This window comes from Chiloscyllium punctatum, unplaced genomic scaffold, assembly GCF_047496795.1.
Source record: "Chiloscyllium punctatum isolate Juve2018m unplaced genomic scaffold, sChiPun1.3 scaffold_54, whole genome shotgun sequence".
NCBI classification, from domain to species: domain Eukaryota; kingdom Metazoa; phylum Chordata; class Chondrichthyes; order Orectolobiformes; family Hemiscylliidae; genus Chiloscyllium; species Chiloscyllium punctatum.
In genome coordinates this window covers 6,259,218-6,279,153 of record NW_027309789.1, presented here as the reverse complement: position 1 = coordinate 6,279,153, position 19,936 = coordinate 6,259,218, and positions in this window count along the sequence as shown.

Genomic DNA, 19,936 nt, shown 5'->3' with positions numbered 1-19,936 from the left:
GCGAGAAATAAAGGGGCTGAAACAGAGGGCGAGAAACAGAGGGGATGAAACAGAGGGCGAGAATCAGAGGGGCTGAAACAGAGGGCGAGAAACAGAGGGGCTGAAACAGAGGGGCTGAAACAGAGGGGCTGAAACAGAGGGCAAGAAATAGAGGGGCTGAAAAAGAGGGCGAGAAACAGAGGGGCTGAAACAGAGGGTGAGAAACAGAGGGGCTGAAACAGATGCCGAGAAACAGAGGGGCTGAAACAGAGGGCGAGAAACAGAGGGGCTGAAACAGAGGGGCTGAAACAGAGGGTGAGAAACAGAGGGGATGAAACAGAGGGCGAGAATCAGAGGGGCTGAAACAGAGGGCGAGAAACAGAGGGGCTGAATCAGAGTGGCTGATTCAGAGGGTCTGAAACAGAGGGGCTGAATCAGAGGGGCGGAAAAAGAGGGAGAGTAACAGAGGGGCAGAAACAGAGGGCAAGAAACAGAGGCTCTGAAACAGAGGGGCTGAAACAGAGAGCGCGAAACAGAGGGACTGAAACAGAGGGCGAGAAACAGAGGGGCTGAAACAGAGGGCGAGAAACAGAGGGGCTGAAACAGAGGGCGAGAAACAGAGGGGCTGAAACAGAGGGCAAGAAACAGAGGGGCTGAAACAGAGTGGCTGAAACAGAGGGCGAGAAACAGAGGGGCTGAATCAGACAGGCTGAATCAGATGGGCTGAAACAGAGGGGCTGAAACAGAGGGCGAGAAACAGAGTGGCTGAATCAGAGGGCGAGAAACAGAGGGCGAGAAACAGAGGGGCTGAAAAAGTGGGGCTGAAACAAAGGGGCTGAAACAAAGCGCCTGATACAGAGGGCGAGAAACAGAGGGGCTGAAACAGAGGGCGAGAAACAGAGGGGCTGAAACAGAGGGGCTGAAACAGACGGGCTGAAACAGTGGGGCTGAAACAGAGGGCGAGAAACAGAGAGGCTGAAACACAGGGCGAGAAACAGAGGGGCTGAAACAGAGGGCGAGAAACAGAGGGGCTGAAACAGAGGGACTGAAACAGAGGGGCTGAAACAGAGGGGCTGAAACAGAGGGCGAGAAACAGAGTGGCTGAAACAGAGGGCGAGAAACAGAGTGGCTGAAACAGAGGGCGAGAAACAGAGGGGCTGAAACAGAGGGGCTGAAACAAAGGGGCGGAAACAGAGGGGCTGAAACAGAGAGCGAGAAACAGAGGGGCTGAAACAGAGGGCCAGAAACAGAGTGGCTTAAACAGAGGGCGAGAAACAGAGGGGCTGAAACAGAGGGGCTGAAACAGAGGGGCTGAAACAGAGGGCAAGAAATAGATGGGCTCAAACAGAGGGGTTGAAACAGAGGGGCTGAAACAGAGGGTGAGAAACAGAGGGGCTGATTCAGAGGGGCTGAAACAGATGCCGAGAAACAGAGGGGCTGAAACAGAGGGCGAGAAACAGAGGGGCTGAAACAGAGGTGCTGAAACAGAGTGTGAGAAACAGAGGGGCTGAAACAGAGGGCGAGAAACAGAGGGGCTGAAACAGAGGGGCTAAACAGAGGGGCTGAATCAGAGTGGCTGATTCAGAGGGTCTGAAACAGAGGGGCTGAATCAGAGGGGCGGAAAAAGAGGGCGAGAAACACAGGGCGAGAAATAAAGGGGCTGAAACAGAGGGCGAGAAACAGAGGGCGAGAAACAGAGGGACTGAAACAGAGGGTCTGAAACAGAGGGGCTGAAACAGAGGGCGAGAAACAGAGGGGCTGAAACAGAGGGCGAGAAACAGAGGGGCTGAAACAGAGGGCGAGAAACAGAGGGGCTGAAACAGAGGGGCTGAAACAGTGGGGCTGAAACAGAGGGGCTGAAACAGAGGGCGAGAAATAAAGGGGCTGAAACAGAGGGCGAGAAACAGAGGGGATGAAACAGAGGGCGAGAATCAGAGGGGCTGAAACAGAGGGCGAGAAACAGAGGGGCTGAAACAGAGGGGCTGAAACAGAGGGGCTGAAACAGAGGGCAAGAAATAGAGGGGCTGAAAAAGAGGGCGAGAAACAGAGGGGCTGAAACAGAGGGTGAGAAACATAGGGGCTGAATCAGAGGGGCTGAAACAGATGCCGATAAACAGAGGGGCTGAAACAGAGGGCGAGAAACAGAGGGGCTGAAACAGAGGGGCTGAAACAGAGGGTGAGAAACAGAGGGGCTGAAACAGAGGGCGAGAAACAGAGGGGCTGAAACAGTGGGGCTGAAACAGAGGGGCTGAATCAGAGTGGCTGATTCAGAGGGTCTGAAACAGAGGGGCTGAATCAGAGGGGCGGAAAAAGAGGGCGAGAAACAGAGGGGCAGAAACAGAGGGCAAGAAACAGAGGGACTGAAACAGAGGGGCTGAAACAGAGAGCGCGAAACAGAGGGACTGAAACAGAGGGCGAGAAACAGAGGGGCTGAAACAGAGGGCGAGAAACAGAGGGGCTGAAACAGAGGGTGAGAAACAGAGGGGCTGAAACAGAGGGCAAGAAACAGAGGGGCTGTAACAGAGTGGCTGAAACAGAGGGCGAGAAACAGAGGGGCTGAATCAGACAGGCTGAATCAGATGGGCTGAAACAGAGGGGCTGAAACAGAGGGCGAGAAACAAAGTGGCTGAATCAGAGGGCGAGAAACAGAGGGCGAGAAACAGAGGGGCTGAAAAAGTGGGGCTGAAACAAAGGGGCTGAAACAAAGCGCCTGATACAGAGGGCGAGAAACAGAGGGGCTGAAACAGAGGACGAGAAACAGAGGGGCTGAAACAGAGGGGCTGAAACAGACGGGCTGAAACAGTGGGGCTGAAACAGAGGGCGAGAAACAGAGAGGCTGAAACACAGGGCGAGAAACAGAGGGGCTCAAACAGAGGGCGAGAAACAGAGGGGCTGAAACAGAGGGACTGAAACAGAGGGGCTGAAACAGAGGGGCTGAAACAGAGGGCGAGAAACAGAGTGGCTGAAACAGAGGGCGAGAAACAGAGTGGCTGAAACAGAGGGCGAGAAACAGAGGGGCTGAAACAGAGGGGCTGAAACAGAGGGGCGGAAAAAGAGGGGCTGAAACAGAGAGCGAGAAACAGAGGGGCTGAAACAGAGGGCGAGAAACAGAGGGGCTGAAACAGAGGGGCTGAAACAGAGGGGCTGAATCAGAGTGGCTGATTCAGAGGGTCTGAAACAGAGGGGCTGAATCAGAGGGGCGGAAAAAGAGGGCGAGAAACAGAGGGGCAGAAACAGAGGGCAAGAAACAGAGGGACTGAAACAGAGTGGTTGAAACAGAGAGCGCGAAACAGAGGGACTGAAACAGAGGGCGAGAAACAGAGGGGCTGAAACAGAGGGCGAGAAACAGAAGGGCTGAAACAGAGGGCGAGAAACAGAGGGGCTGAAACAGAGGGCAAGAAACAGAGGGGCTGAAACAGAGTGGCTGAAACAGAGGGACTGAAACAGAGGGGCTGAATCAGACAGGCTGAATCAGATGGGCTGAAACAGAGGGGCTGAAACAGAGGGCGAGAAACAGAGTGGCTGAATCAGAGGGCGAGAAACAGAGGGCGAGAAACAGAGGGGCTGAAAAAGTGGGGATGAAACAAAGGGGCTGAAACAAAGCGCCTGATACAGAGGGCGAGAAACAGAGGGGCTGAAACAGAGGGCGAGAAACAGAGGGGCTGAAACAGAGGGGCTGAAACAGAGGGCGAGAAACAGAGTGGCTGAAACAGAGGGCGAGAAACAGAGTGGCTGAAACAGAGGGCGAGAAACAGAGGGGCTGAAACAGAGGGGCTGAAAGAGAGGGGCGGAAACAGAGGGGCTGAAACAGAGGGCGAGAAACAGAGTGGCTGAAACAGAGGGCGAGAAACAGAGTGGCTGAAACAGAGGGGCTGAAACAGAGAGTGCGAAACAGAGGGGCTGAAACAGAGGGCGAGAAACAGAGGGGCTGAAACAGAGGGCGAGAAACAGAGGGGCTGAAACAGAGGGCAAGAAACAGAGGGGCTGAAACCGAGTGGCTGAAACAGAAGGGCTGAAACAGAGGGGCTGCAACAGAGGGCGAGAAACAGAGGGGCTGCATCAGAGGTGCTGAATCAGAGGGGCTGAAACAGAGGGGCTGAATCAGAGGGGCTGAAACAGAAGGCGAGAAACAGAGGGGATGAAACAGAGGGCGAGAAACAGGGGGGCAGAAACAGAGGGCGAGAAACAGAGGGGCTGAAACAGAGGGGCTGAAACAGAGGGGCTGAAACAGAGGGCAAGAAACAGAGGGGCTGAAACAGAGGGCGAGAAACAGAGGGGCTGAAACAGAGGGGCTGAAACAGAGGGGCTGAAACAGAGGGCGAGAAACAGAGGGGCTGAAACAAAGGGCGAGAAACAGAGGGGCTGTAACAGAGGGGCAGAAACAGAGGGGCTGAAACAGAGGGGCTGAATCGGAGGGGCTAAAACAGAGGGGCTGAAACAGAGGGGCTGAAACAGAGGGCAAGAAACAGAGGGGCTGAAACAGAGGGGCTGAAACAGAGGGGCAGAAACAGAGGGCGAGAAACAGAGGGGCTGAAACAGAGGGGCTGAAACAGAGGGCGAGAAACAGAGGGGCTGAATCAGAGGGGCTGAATCAGAGGGGCTGAAACAGAGGGGCTGAAACAGAGGGCGAGAAACTAAGGGACTGAATCAGAGGGGCTGAAACAGAGGGGCTGAAACAGACGGACTGAAACAGAGAGCCTGAAACAGAGGGGCTGAAACAGAGGGGCTGAAATAGAGGGGCTGAAACAGAGGGGTGAATCAGAGGGGCTGAAACAGAGGGGCTGAATCAGAGGGGCTGAAACAGAGGGGCTGAAACAGACGGGCTGAAACAGAGAGCCTGAAACAGAGTGGCTGAAACAGAGGGGCTGAAACAGAGGGCGAGAAACAGAGAGGCTGAAACAGAGGGCGAGAAACAGAGGGGCTGAAACAGAGGGCAAGAAACAGAGGGGCTGAAACAGAGGGCGAGAAACAGAGGGGCTGAAACAGAGGGGATGAAACAGAGGGGCTGAAACAGAGGGGCTGAAACAGAGGGCGAGAAACAGAGGGGCTGAAACAGAGGGCGAGAAACAGAGGGGCTGAAACAGAGGGCGAGAAACAGAGGGCGAGAAACAGAGGGACTGAAACAGAGGGTCTGAAACAGAGGGGCTGAAACAGAGGGCGAGAAACAGAGGGGCTGAAACAGAGGGCGAGAAACAGAGGGGCTGAATCAGAGGGGCTGAATCAGAGGGGCTGAAACAGAGGGGCTGAAACAGAGGGCGAGAAACAGAGGGGCTGAATCAGAGGGGCTGAATCAGAGGGGCTGAAACAGAGGGCCTGAAACAGAGGGCGAGAAACTAAGGGACTGAATCAGAGGGGCTGAAACAGAGGGGCTGAAACAGACGGGCTGAAACAGAGCGCCTGAAACAGAGGGGCTGAAACAGAGGGGCTGAAATAGCGGGGCTGAAACAGAGGGGCTGAAACAGAGGGCGAGAAACTAAGGTACTGAATCAGAGGGGCTGAAACAGAGGGGCTGAAACAGAGGGGCTGAAACAGACGGGCTGAAACAGAGAGCCTGGAACAGAGTGGCTGAAACAGAGGGGCTGAAATAGAGGGTCTGAAACAGAGGGGCTGAATCAGAGGGGCTGAAACAGAGGGGCTGAATCAGAGGGGCTGAAACAGAGGGGCTGAAACAGAGGGCGAGAAACAGAGAGGCTGAAACAGAGGGCGAGAAACAGAGGGGCTGAAACAGAGGGCGAGAAACAGAGGGGCTGAAACAGAGGGGCTGAAACAGAGGGGCTGAAACAGAGGGCGAGAAACAGAGGGGCTGAAACAGATGGCGAGAAACAGAGGGGCTGAAACAGTGGGCGAGAAACAGAGGGGCTGAATCAGAGGGGCTGAAACAGAGGGCGAGAAACAGAGGGGCTGAAACAGAGGGCGAGAAACAGAGGGGCTGAAACAGAGGTGCTGAAACAGAGGGTGAGAAACAGAGGGGCTGAAACAGAGGGCGAGAAACAGAGGGGCTGAAACAGAGGGGCTGAAACAGAGGGGCTGATTCAGAGGGGCTGAAACAGAGGGGCTGAATCAGAGGGGCTGAAACAGAGGGCGAGAAACAGAGGGGCTGAAACAGAGGGCGAGAAACAGAGGAGCAGAAACAGAGGGCGAGAAAAAGAGGGGCTGAAACAGAGGGGCTGAAACAGAGGGGCTGAAACAGAGGGCAAGAAATAGAGGGGCTGAAAAAGAGGGCGAGAAACAGAGGGGCTGAAACAGAGGGTGAGAAACATAGGGGCTGAATCAGAGGGGCTGAAACAGATGCCGATAAACAGAGGGGCTGAAACAGAGGGCGAGAAACAGAGGGGCTGAAACAGAGGGGCTGAAACAGAGGGTGAGAAACAGAGGGCGAGAAACAGAGGGGCTGAAACAGAGGGCGAGAAACAGAGGGCGAGAAACAGAGGGGATGAAACAGAGGGCGAGAAACAGAGGGGCTGAAACAGAGGGCGAGAAACAGAGGGGCTGAAACAGAGGGGCTGAAACAGTGGGGCTGAAACAGAGGGGCTGAAACAGAGGGCGAGAAATAAAGGGGCTGAAACAGAGGGCGAGAAACAGAGGGGATGAAACAGAGGGCGAGAATCAGAGGGGCTGAAACAGAGGGCGAGAAACAGAGGGGCTGAAACAGAGGGGCTGAAACAGAGGGGCTGAAACAGAGGGCAAGAAATAGAGGGGCTGAAAAAGAGGGCGAGAAACAGAGGGGCTGAAACAGAGGGTGAGAAACATAGGGGCTGAATCAGAGGGGCTGAAACAGATGCCGATAAACAGAGGGGCTGAAACAGAGGGCGAGAAACAGAGGGGCTGAAACAGAGGGGCTGAAACAGAGGGTGAGAAACAGAGGGGCTGAAACAGAGGGCGAGAAACAGAGGGGCTGAAACAGTGGGGCTGAAACAGAGGGGCTGAATCAGAGTGGCTGATTCAGAGGGTCTGAAACAGAGGGGCTGAATCAGAGGGGCGGAAAAAGAGGGCGAGAAACAGAGGGGCAGAAACAGAGGGCAAGAAACAGAGGGACTGAAACAGAGGGGCTGAAACAGAGAGCGCGAAACAGAGGGACTGAAACAGAGGGCGAGAAACAGAGGGGCTGAAACAGAGGGCGAGAAACAGAGGGGCTGAAACAGAGGGTGAGAAACAGAGGGGCTGAAACAGAGGGCAAGAAACAGAGGGGCTGTAACAGAGTGGCTGAAACAGAGGGCGAGAAACAGAGGGGCTGAATCAGACAGGCTGAATCAGATGGGCTGAAACAGAGGGGCTGAAACAGAGGGCGAGAAACAAAGTGGCTGAATCAGAGGGCGAGAAACAGAGGGCGAGAAACAGAGGGGCTGAAAAAGTGGGGCTGAAACAAAGGGGCTGAAACAAAGCGCCTGATACAGAGGGCGAGAAACAGAGGGGCTGAAACAGAGGACGAGAAACAGAGGGGCTGAAACAGAGGGGCTGAAACAGACGGGCTGAAACAGTGGGGCTGAAACAGAGGGCGAGAAACAGAGAGGCTGAAACACAGGGCGAGAAACAGAGGGGCTCAAACAGAGGGCGAGAAACAGAGGGGCTGAAACAGAGGGACTGAAACAGAGGGGCTGAAACAGAGGGGCTGAAACAGAGGGCGAGAAACAGAGTGGCTGAAACAGAGGGCGAGAAACAGAGTGGCTGAAACAGAGGGCGAGAAACAGAGGGGCTGAAACAGAGGGGCTGAAACAGAGGGGCGGAAACAGAGGGGCTGAAACAGAGAGCGAGAAACAGAGGGGCTGAAACAGAGGGCGAGAAACAGAGGGGCTGAAACAGAGGGGCTGAAACAGAGGGGCTGAATCAGAGTGGCTGATTCAGAGGGTCTGAAACAGAGGGGCTGAATCAGAGGGGCGGAAAAAGAGGGCGAGAAACAGAGGGGCAGAAACAGAGGGCAAGAAACAGAGGGACTGAAACAGAGTGGCTGAAACAGAGAGCGCGAAACAGAGGGACTGAAACAGAGGGCGAGAAACAGAGGGGCTGAAACAGAGGGCGAGAAACAGAAGGGCTGAAACAAAGGGCGAGAAACAGAGGGGCTGAAACAGAGGGCAAGAAACAGAGGGGCTGAAACAGAGTGGCTGAAACAGAGGGCGAGAAACAGAGGGGCTGAATCAGACAGGCTGAATCAGATGGGCTGAAACAGAGGGGCTGAAACAGAGGGCGAGAAACAGAGTGGCTGAATCAGAGGGCGAGAAACAGAGGGCGAGAAACAGAGGGGCTGAAAAAGTGGGGATGAAACAAAGGGGCTGAAACAAAGCGCCTGATACAGAGGGCGAGAAACAGAGGGGCTGAAACAGAGGGCGAGAAACAGAGGGGCTGAAACAGAGGGGCTGAAACAGAGGGCGAGAAACAGAGTGGCTGAAACAGAGGGCGAGAAACAGAGTGGCTGAAACAGAGGGCGAGAAACAGAGGGGCTGAAACTGAGGGGCTGAAAGAGAGGGGCGGAAACAGAGGGGCTGAAACAGAGGGCGAGAAACAGAGTGGCTGAAACAGAGGGCGAGAAACAGAGGGGCTGAAACAGAGGGGCTGAAACAGAGAGTGCGAAACAGAGGGGCTGAAACAGAGGGCGAGAAACAGAGGGGCTGAAACAGAGGGCGAGAAACAGAGGGGCTGAAACAGAGGGCAAGAAACAGAGGGGCTGAAACCGAGTGGCTGAAACAGAAGGGCTGAAACAGAGGGGCTGCAACAGAGGGCGAGAAACAGAGGGGCTGCATCAGAGGTGCTGAATCAGAGGGGCTGAAACAGAGGGGCTGAATCAGAGGGGCTGAAACAGAAGGCGAGAAACAGAGGGGATGAAACAGAGGGCGAGAAACAGGGGGGCAGAAACAGAGGGCGAGAAACAGAGGGGCTGAAACAGAGGGGCTGAAACAGAGGGGCTGAAACAGAGGGCAAGAAACAGAGGGGCTGAAACAGAGGGCGAGAAACAGAGGGGCTGAAACAGAGGGGCTGAAACAGAGGGGCTGAAACAGAGGGCGAGAAACAGAGGGGCTGAAACAAAGGGCGAGAAACAGAGGGGCTGTAACAGAGGGGCAGAAACAGAGGGGCTGAAACAGAGGGGCTGAATCGGAGGGGCTAAAACAGAGGGGCTGAAACAGAGGGGCTGAAACAGAGGGCAAGAAACAGAGGGGCTGAAACAGAGGGGCTGAAACAGAGGGGCAGAAACAGAGGGCGAGAAACAGAGGGGCTGAAACAGAGGGGCTGAAACAGAGGGCGAGAAACAGAGGGGCTGAATCAGAGGGGCTGAATCAGAGGGGCTGAAACAGAGGGGCTGAAACAGAGGGCGAGAAACTAAGGGACTGAATCAGAGGGGCTGAAACAGAGGGGCTGAAACAGACGGACTGAAACAGAGAGCCTGAAACAGAGGGGCTGAAACAGAGGGGCTGAAATAGAGGGGCTGAAACAGAGGGGCTGAATCAGAGGGGCTGAAACAGAGGGGCTGAATCAGAGGGGCTGAAACAGAGGGGCTGAAACAGACGGGCTGAAACAGAGAGCCTGAAACAGAGTGGCTGAAACAGAGGGGCTGAAACAGAGGGCGAGAAACAGAGAGGCTGAAACAGAGGGCGAGAAACAGAGGGGCTGAAACAGAGGGCAAGAAACAGAGGGGCTGAAACAGAGGGCGAGAAACAGAGGGGCTGAAACAGAGGGGATGAAACAGAGGGGCTGAAACAGAGGGGCTGAAACAGAGGGCGAGAAACAGAGGGGCTGAAACAGAGGGCGAGAAACAGAGGGGCTGAAACAGAGGGCGAGAAACAGAGGGCGAGAAACAGAGGGACTGAAACAGAGGGTCTGAAACAGAGGGGCTGAAACAGAGGGCGAGAAACAGAGGGGCTGAAACAGAGGGCGAGAAACAGAGGGGCTGAATCAGAGGGGCTGAATCAGAGGGGCTGAAACAGAGGGGCTGAAACAGAGGGCGAGAAACAGAGGGGCTGAATCAGAGGGGCTGAATCAGAGGGGCTGAAACAGAGGGCCTGAAACAGAGGGCGAGAAACTAAGGGACTGAATCAGAGGGGCTGAAACAGAGGGGCTGAAACAGACGGGCTGAAACAGAGCGCCTGAAACAGAGGGGCTGAAACAGAGGGGCTGAAATAGCGGGGCTGAAACAGAGGGGCTGAAACAGAGGGCGAGAAACTAAGGTACTGAATCAGAGGGGCTGAAACAGAGGGGCTGAAACAGAGGGGCTGAAACAGACGGGCTGAAACAGAGAGCCTGGAACAGAGTGGCTGAAACAGAGGGGCTGAAATAGAGGGTCTGAAACAGAGGGGCTGAATCAGAGGGGCTGAAACAGAGGGGCTGAATCAGAGGGGCTGAAACAGAGGGGCTGAAACAGAGGGCGAGAAACAGAGAGGCTGAAACAGAGGGCGAGAAACAGAGGGGCTGAAACAGAGGGCGAGAAACAGAGGGGCTGAAACAGAGGGGCTGAAACAGAGGGGCTGAAACAGAGGGCGAGAAACAGAGGGGCTGAAACAGATGGCGAGAAACAGAGGGGCTGAAACAGTGGGCGAGAAACAGAGGGGCTGAATCAGAGGGGCTGAAACAGAGGGCGAGAAACAGAGGGGCTGAAACAGAGGGCGAGAAACAGAGGGGCTGAAACAGAGGTGCTGAAACAGAGGGTGAGAAACAGAGGGGCTGAAACAGAGGGCGAGAAACAGAGGGGCTGAAACAGAGGGGCTGAAACAGAGGGGCTGATTCAGAGGGGCTGAAACAGAGGGGCTGAATCAGAGGGGCTGAAACAGAGGGCGAGAAACAGAGGGGCTGAAACAGAGGGCGAGAAACAGAGGAGCAGAAACAGAGGGCGAGAAAAAGAGGGGCTGAAACAGAGGGGCTGAAACAGAGAGTGCGAAACAGAGGGGCTGAAACAGAGGGCGAGAAACAGAGGGGCTGAAACAGAGGGCGAGAAACAGAGGGGCTGAAACAGAGGGCAAGAAACAGAGGGGCTGAAACCGAGTGGCTGAAACAGAGGGGCTGAAACAGAGGGGCTGCAACAGAGGGCGAGAAACAGAGGGGCTGAATCAGAGGTCCTGAATCAGAGGGGCTGAAACAGAGGGGCTGAATCAGAGGGGCTGAAACCGAGGGCGAGAAACAGAGGGGCAGAAACAGAGGGCAAGAAACAGAGGGGCTGAAACAGAGGGCGAGAAACAGAGGGGCTGAAACAGAGGGGCTGAAACAGAGGGGCTGAAACAGAGGGCGAGAAACAGAGGGGCTGAAACAAATGGCGAGAAACAGAGGGGCTGAAACAGAGGGGCAGAAACAGAGGGGCTGAAACAGAGGGGCTGAATCGGAGGGGCTGAAACAGAGGGGCTGAAACAGAGGGGCTGAAACAGAGGGCAAGAAACAGAGGGGCTGAAACAGAGGGGCTGAAACAGAGGGGCAGAAACAGAGGGCGAGAAACAGAGGGGCTGAAATAGAGGGGCTGAAACAGAGGGCGAGAAACAGAGGGGCTGAATCAGAGGGGCTGAATCAGAGGGGCTGAAACAGAGGGGCTGAAACAGAGGGCGAGAAACTAAGGGACTGAATCAGAGGGGCTGAAACAGAGGGGCTGAAACAGACGGACTGAAACAGAGAGCCTGAAACAGAGGGGCTGAAACAGAGGGGCTGAAATAGAGGGGCTGAAACAGAGGGGCTGAATCAGAGGGGCTGAAACAGAGGGGCTGAATCAGAGGGGCTGAAACAGAGGGCGAGAAACAGAGGGGCTGAAACAGAGGGGCTGAATCAGAGGGGCTGAAACAGAGGGGCTGAAACAGAGGGCGAGAAACAGAGAGGCTGAAACAGAGGGCGAGAAACAGAGGGGCTGAAACAGAGGGCGAGAAACAGAGGGGCTGAAACAGAGGGGCTGAAACAGAGGGGCTGAAACAGAGGGGCTGAAACAGAGGGCGAGAAACAGAGGGGCTGAAACAGAGGGCGAGAAACAGAGGGGCTGAAACAGAGGGCGAGAAACAGAGGGCCAGAAACAGAGGGACTGAAACAGAGGGTCTGAAACAGAGGGGCTGAAACAGAGGGCGAGAAACAGAGGGGCTGAAACAGAGGGCGAGAAACAGAGGGGCTGAAACAGAGGGCGAGAAACAGAGGGGCTGAAACAGAGGGGCTGAAACAGTGGGGCTGAAACAGAGGGGCTGAAACAGAGGGCGAGAAATAAAGGGGCTGAAACAGAGGGCGAGAAACAGAGGGGATGAAACAGAGGGCGAGAATCAGAGGGGCTGAAACAGAGGGCGAGAAACAGAGGGGCTGAAACAGAGGGGCTGAAACAGAGGGCGAGAAACAAAGGGGCTGAAACAGCGGGCGAGAAACAGAGGGCGAGAAACAGAGGGGCTGAAACAGAGGGGCTGAAGCAGACGGGCTGAAACAGAGAGCCTGAAACAGAGGGCGAGAAACAGAGGGGCTGAAACAGAGGGCGAAAAACAGAGGGGCTGAAACAGAGGGCGAGAAACAGAGGGGCTGAAACAGAGGGCGAGAAACAGAGGGGCTGAAAGAGAGGGGCTGAAACAGAGGGGCTGAATCAGAGTGGCTGATTCAGAGGGTCTGAAACAGAGGGGATGAATCAGAGGGGCGGAAAAAGAGGGCGAGAAACAGAGGGGCAGAAACAGAGGGCAAGAAACAGAGGGACTGAAACAGAGGGGCTGAAACAGAGAGCGCGAAACAGAGGGACTGAAACAGAGGGCGAGAAACAGAGGGGCTGAAACAGTGGGGCTGAAACAGAGGGGCTGAAACAGAGGGCGAGAAATAAAGGGGCTGAAACAGAGGGCGAGAAACAGAGGGGATGAAACAGAGGGCGAGAATCAGAGGGGCTGAAACAGAGGGCGAGAAACAGAGGGGCTGAAACAGAGGGGCTGAAACAGAGGGGCTGAAACAGAGGGCAAGAAATAGAGGGGCTGAAAAAGAGGGCGAGAAACAGAGGGGCTGAAACAGAGGGTGAGAAACAGAGGGGCTGAATCAGAGGGGCTGAAACAGATGCCGAGAAACAGAGGGGCTGAAACAGAGGGCGAGAAACAGAGGGGCTGAAACAGAGGGGCTGAAACAGAGGGTGAGAAACAGAGGGGCTGAAACAGAGGGCGAGAAACAGAGGGGCTGAAACAGAGGGGCTGAAACAGAGGGGCTGAATCAGAGTGGCTGATTCAGAGGGTCTGAAACAGAGGGGCTGAATCAGAGGGGCGGAAAAAGAGGGCGAGAAACAGAGGGGCAGAAACAGAGGGCAAGAAACAGAGGGACTGAAACAGAGGGGCTGAAACAGAGAGCGCGAAACAGAGGGACTGAAACAGAGGGCGAGAAACAGAGGGGCTGAAACAGAGGGCGAGAAACAGAGGGGCTGAAACAGAGGGCGAGAAACAGAGGGGCTGAAACAGAGGGCAAGAAACAGAGGGGCTGAAACAGAGTGGCTGAAACAGAGGGCGAGAAACAGAGGGGCTGAATCAGACAGGCTGAATCAGATGGGCTGAAACAGAGGGGCTGAAACAGAGGGCGAGAAACAGAGTGGCTGAATCAGAGGGCGAGAAACAGAGGGCGAGAAACAGAGGGGCTGAAAAAGTGGGGCTGAAACAAAGGGGCTGAAACAAAGCGCCTGATACAGAGGGCGAGAAACAGAGGGGCTGAAACAGAGGGCGAGAAACAGAGGGGCTGAAACAGAGGGGCTGAAACAGACGGGCTGAAACAGTGGGGCTGAAACAGAGGGCGAGAAACAGAGAGGCTGAAACACAGGGCGAGAAACAGAGGGGCTGAAACAGAGGGCGAGAAACAGAGGGGCTGAAACAGAGGGACTGAAACAGAGGGGCTGAAACAGAGGGGCTGAAACAGAGGGCGAGAAACAGAGTGGCTGAAACAGAGGGCGAGAAACAGAGTGGCTGAAACAGAGGGCGAGAAACAGAGGGGCTGAAACAGAGGGGCTGAAACAGAGGGGCGGAAACAGAGGGGCTGAAACAGAGGGTGAGAAACAGAGCGGCTGAAAAGGAGGGCGAGAAACAGAGGGGCTGAAACAAAGGGGCTGAAACAGTGGGGCTGAAACAGAGGGGCTGAAACAGAGGGCGAGAAATAGAGGGGCTGAAACAGAGGGCGAGAAACAGAGGGGCTGAAACAGAGGGCGAGAAACAGAGGGGCTGAAACAGAGGGGCTTAAACAGAGGGGCTGAAACAGAGAGCGAGAAACAGAGGGGCTGAAACAGAGGGCAAGAAACAGAGTGGCTTAAACAGAGGGCGAGAAACAGAGGGGCTGAAACAGAGGGGCTGAAACAGAGCGGCTGAAACAGAGGGCAAGAAATAGATGGGCTGAAAAAGAGGGCGAGAAACAGAGGGGCTGAAACAGTGGGTGAGAAACAGAGGGGCTGAATCAGAGGGGCTGAAACAGATGCCGAGAAACAGAGGGGCTGAAACAGAGGGCGAGAAACAGAGGGGCTGAAACAGAGGGGCTGAAACAGAGGGTGAGAAACAGAGGGGCTGAAACAGAGGGCGAGAAACAGAGGGGCTGAAACAGAGGGGCTGAAACAGAGGGGCTGAATCAGAGTGGCTGATTCAGAGGGTCTGAAACAGAGGGGCTGAATCAGAGGGGCGGAAAAAGAGGGCGAGAAACACAGGGCGAGAAATAAAGGGGCTGAAACAGAGGGTGAGAAACAGAGGGCGAGAAACAGAGGGACTGAAACAGAGGGGCTGAAACAGAGGGTGAGAAACAGAGGGGCTGAAACAGAGGGCGAGAAACAGAGGGGCTGAAACAGAGGGGCTGAAACAGAGGGGCTGAATCAGAGGGGCTGAAACAGAGGGCCTGAAACAGAGGGCGAGAAACTAAGGGACTGAATCAGAGGGGCTGAAACAGAGGGGCTGAAACAGACGGGCTGAAACAGAGCGCCTGAAACAGAGGGGCTGAAACAGAGGGGCTGAAATAGAGGGGCTGAAACAGAGGGGCTGAAACAGAGGGCGAGAATCTTAAGTCCTGAATCAGAGGGGCTGAAACAGAGGGGCTGAAACAGAGGGGCTGAAACAGACGGGCTGAAACAGAGAGCCTGAAACAGAGTGGCTGAAACAGAGGGGCTGAAATAGAGGGTCTGAAACAGAGGGGCTGAATCAGAGGGGCTGAAACAGAGGGGCTGAATCAGAGGGGCTGAAACAGAGGGGGTGAAACAGAGGGCGAGAAACAGAGAGGCTGAAACAGTGGGCGAGAAACAGAGGGGCTGAAACAGAGGGCGAGAAACAGAGGGGCTGAAACAGAGGGGCTGAAACAGAGGGGCTGAAACAGAGGGCGAGAAACAGAGGGGCTGAAACAGATGGCGAGAAACAGAGGGGCTGAAACAGAGGGCGAGAAACAGAGGGGCTGAATCAGAGGGGCTGAAACAGAGGGCGAGAAACAGAGGGGCTGAAACAGAGGGCGAGAAACAGAGGGGCTGAAACAGAGGTGCTGAAACAGAGGGTGAGAAACAGAGGGGCTGAAACAGAGGGCGAGAAACAGAGGGGCTGAAACAGAGGGGCTGAAACAGAGGGGCTGATTCAGAGGGGCTGAAACAGAGGGGCTGAATCAGAGGGGCTGAAACAGAGGGCGAGAAACAGAGGTGCTGAAACAGAGGGCGAGAAACAGAGGAGCAGAAACAGAGGGCGAGAAAAAGAGGGGCTGAAACAGAGGGGCTGAAACAGAGAGTGCGAAACAGAGGGGCTGAAACAGAGGGCGAGAAACAGAGGGGCTGAAACAGAGGGCGAGAAACAGAGGGGCTGAAACAGAGGGCAAGAAACAGAGGGGCTGAAACCGAGTGGCTGAAACAGAGGGGCTGAAACAGAGGGGCTGCAACAGAGGGCGAGAAACAGAGGGGCTGAATCAGAGGTGCTGAATCAGAGGGGCTGAAACAGAGGGGCTGAATCAGGGGGGCTGAAACAGAAGGCGAGAAACAGAGGGGCTGAAACAGAGGGCGAGAAACAGAGGGGCAGAAACAGAGGGCGAGAAACAGAGGGACTGAAACAGAGGGGCTGAAACAGAGGGGCTGAAACAGAGGGCAAGAAACAGAGGGGCTGAAACAGAGGGCGAGAAACAGAGGGGCTGAAACAGAGGGGCTGAAACACAGGGGCTGAAACAGAGGGCGAGAAACAGAGGGGCTGAAACAAATGGCGAGAAACAGAGGGGCTGAAACAGAGGGGCAGAAACAGAGGGGCTGAAACAGAGGGGCTGAATCGGAGGGGCTGAAACAGAGGGGCTGAAACAGAGGGGCTGAAACAGAGGGCAAGAAACAGAGGGGCTGAAACAGAGGGGCTGAAACAGAGGGGCAGAAACAGAGGGCGAGAAACAGAGGGGCTGAAACAGAGGGGCTGAAACAGAGGGCGAGAAACAGAGGGGCTGAAACAGAGGGCGAGAAACTAAGGGACTGAATCAGAGGGGCTGAAACAGAGGGGCTGAAACAGACGGACTGAAACAGAGAGCCTGAAACAGAGGGGCTGAAACAGAGGGGCTGAAATAGAGGGGCTGAAACAGAGGGGCTGAATCAGAGGGGCTGAAACAGAGGGGCTGAATCAGAGGGGCTGAAACAGAGGGCGAGAAACAGAGGGGCTGAAACAGAGGGGCTGAATCAGAGGGGCTGAAACAGAGGGGCTGAAACAGAGGGCGAGAAACAGAGAGGCTGAAACAGAGGGCGAGAAACAGAGTGGCTGAAACAGAGGGCGAGAAACAGAGGGGCTGAAACAGAGGGGCTGAAACAGAGGGGCGGAAACAGAGGGGCTGAAACAGAGGGTGAGAAACAGAGCGGCTGAAAAGGAGGGCGAGAAACAGAGGGGCTGAAACAAAGGGGCTGAAACAGTGGGGCTGAAACAGAGGGGCTGAAACAGAGGGCGAGAAATAGAGGGGCTGAAACAGAGGGCGAGAAACAGAGGGGCTGAAACAGAGGGCGAGAAACAGAGGGGCTGAAACAGAGGGGCTTAAACAGAGGGGCTGAAACAGAGAGCGAGAAACAGAGGGGCTGAAACAGAGGGCAAGAAACAGAGTGGCTTAAACAGAGGGCGAGAAACAGAGGGGCTGAAACAGAGGGGCTGAAACAGAGCGGCTGAAACAGAGGGCAAGAAATAGATGGGCTGAAAAAGAGGGCGAGAAACAGAGGGGCTGAAACAGTGGGTGAGAAACAGAGGGGCTGAATCAGAGGGGCTGAAACAGATGCCGAGAAACAGAGGGGCTGAAACAGAGGGCGAGAAACAGAGGGGCTGAAACAGAGGGGCTGAAACAGAGGGTGAGAAACAGAGGGGCTGAAACAGAGGGCGAGAAACAGAGGGGCTGAAACAGAGGGGCTGAAACAGAGGGGCTGAATCAGAGTGGCTGATTCAGAGGGTCTGAAACAGAGGGGCTGAATCAGAGGGGCGGAAAAAGAGGGCGAGAAACACAGGGCGAGAAATAAAGGGGCTGAAACAGAGGGTGAGAAACAGAGGGCGAGAAACAGAGGGACTGAAACAGAGGGGCTGAAACAGAGGGTGAGAAACAGAGGGGCTGAAACAGAGGGCGAGAAACAGAGGGGCTGAAACAGAGGGGCTGAAACAGAGGGGCTGAATCAGAGGGGCTGAAACAGAGGGCCTGAAACAGAGGGCGAGAAACTAAGGGACTGAATCAGAGGGGCTGAAACAGAGGGGCTGAAACAGACGGGCTGAAACAGAGCGCCTGAAACAGAGGGGCTGAAACAGAGGGGCTGAAATAGAGGGGCTGAAACAGAGGGGCTGAAACAGAGGGCGAGAATCTTAAGTCCTGAATCAGAGGGGCTGAAACAGAGGGGCTGAAACAGAGGGGCTGAAACAGACGGGCTGAAACAGAGAGCCTGAAACAGAGTGGCTGAAACAGAGGGGCTGAAATAGAGGGTCTGAAACAGAGGGGCTGAATCAGAGGGGCTGAAACAGAGGGGCTGAATCAGAGGGGCTGAAACAGAGGGGGTGAAACAGAGGGCGAGAAACAGAGAGGCTGAAACAGTGGGCGAGAAACAGAGGGGCTGAAACAGAGGGCGAGAAACAGAGGGGCTGAAACAGAGGGGCTGAAACAGAGGGGCTGAAACAGAGGGCGAGAAACAGAGGGGCTGAAACAGATGGCGAGAAACAGAGGGGCTGAAACAGAGGGCGAGAAACAGAGGGGCTGAATCAGAGGGGCTGAAACAGAGGGCGAGAAACAGAGGGGCTGAAACAGAGGGCGAGAAACAGAGGGGCTGAAACAGAGGTGCTGAAACAGAGGGTGAGAAACAGAGGGGCTGAAACAGAGGGCGAGAAACAGAGGGGCTGAAACAGAGGGGCTGAAACAGAGGGGCTGATTCAGAGGGGCTGAAACAGAGGGGCTGAATCAGAGGGGCTGAAACAGAGGGCGAGAAACAGAGGTGCTGAAACAGAGGGCGAGAAACAGAGGAGCAGAAACAGAGGGCGAGAAAAAGAGGGGCTGAAACAGAGGGGCTGAAACAGAGAGTGCGAAACAGAGGGGCTGAAACAGAGGGCGAGAAACAGAGGGGCTGAAACAGAGGGCGAGAAACAGAGGGGCTGAAACAGAGGGCAAGAAACAGAGGGGCTGAAACCGAGTGGCTGAAACAGAGGGGCTGAAACAGAGGGGCTGCAACAGAGGGCGAGAAACAGAGGGGCTGAATCAGAGGTGCTGAATCAGAGGGGCTGAAACAGAGGGGCTGAATCAGGGGGGCTGAAACAGAAGGCGAGAAACAGAGGGGCTGAAACAGAGGGCGAGAAACAGAGGGGCAGAAACAGAGGGCGAGAAACAGAGGGACTGAAACAGAGGGGCTGAAACAGAGGGGCTGAAACAGAGGGCAAGAAACAGAGGGGCTGAAACAGAGGGCGAGAAACAGAGGGGCTGAAACAGAGGGGCTGAAACACAGGGGCTGAAACAGAGGGCGAGAAACAGAGGGGCTGAAACAAATGGCGAGAAACAGAGGGGCTGAAACAGAGGGGCAGAAACAGAGGGGCTGAAACAGAGGGGCTGAATCGGAGGGGCTGAAACAGAGGGGCTGAAACAGAGGGGCTGAAACAGAGGGCAAGAAACAGAGGGGCTGAAACAGAGGGGCTGAAACAGAGGGGCAGAAACAGAGGGCGAGAAACAGAGGGGCTGAAACAGAGGGGCTGAAACAGAGGGCGAGAAACAGAGGGGCTGAAACAGAGGGCGAGAAACTAAGGGACTGAATCAGAGGGGCTGAAACAGAGGGGCTGAAACAGACGGACTGAAACAGAGAGCCTGAAACAGAGGGGCTGAAACAGAGGGGCTGAAATAGAGGGGCTGAAACAGAGGGGCTGAATCAGAGGGGCTGAAACAGAGGGGCTGAATCAGAGGGGCTGAAACAGAGGGCGAGAAACAGAGGGGCTGAAACAGAGGGGCTGAATCAGAGGGGCTGAAACAGAGGGGCTGAAACAGAGGGCGAGAAACAGAGAGGCTGAAACAGAGGGCGAGAAACAGAGGGGCTGAAACAGAGGGCGAGAAACAGAGGGGCTGAAACAGAGGGGCTGAAACAGAGGGGCTGAAACAGAGGGGCTGAAACAGAGGGCGAGAAACAGAGGGGCTGAAACAGAGGGCGAGAAACAGAGGGGCTGAAACAGAGGGCGAGAAACAGAGGGCCAGAAACAGAGGGACTGAAACAGAGGGTCTGAAACAGAGGGGCTGAAACAGAGGGCGAGAAACAGAGGGGCTGAAACAGAGGGCGAGAAACAGAGGGGCTGAAACAGAGGGCGAGAAACAGAGGGGCTGAAACAGAGGGGCTGAAACAGTGGGGCTGAAACAGAGGGGCTGAAACAGAGGGCGAGAAATAAAGGGGCTGAAACAGAGGGCGAGAAACAGAGGGGATGAAACAGAGGGCGAGAATCAGAGGGGCTGAAACAGAGGGCGAGAAACAGAGGGGCTGAAACAGAGGGGCTGAAACAGAGGGGCTGAAACAGAGGGCAAGAAATAGAGGGGCTGAAAAAGAGGGCGAGAAACAGAGGGGCTGAAACAGAGGGTGAGAAACAGAGGGGCTGAATCAGAGGGG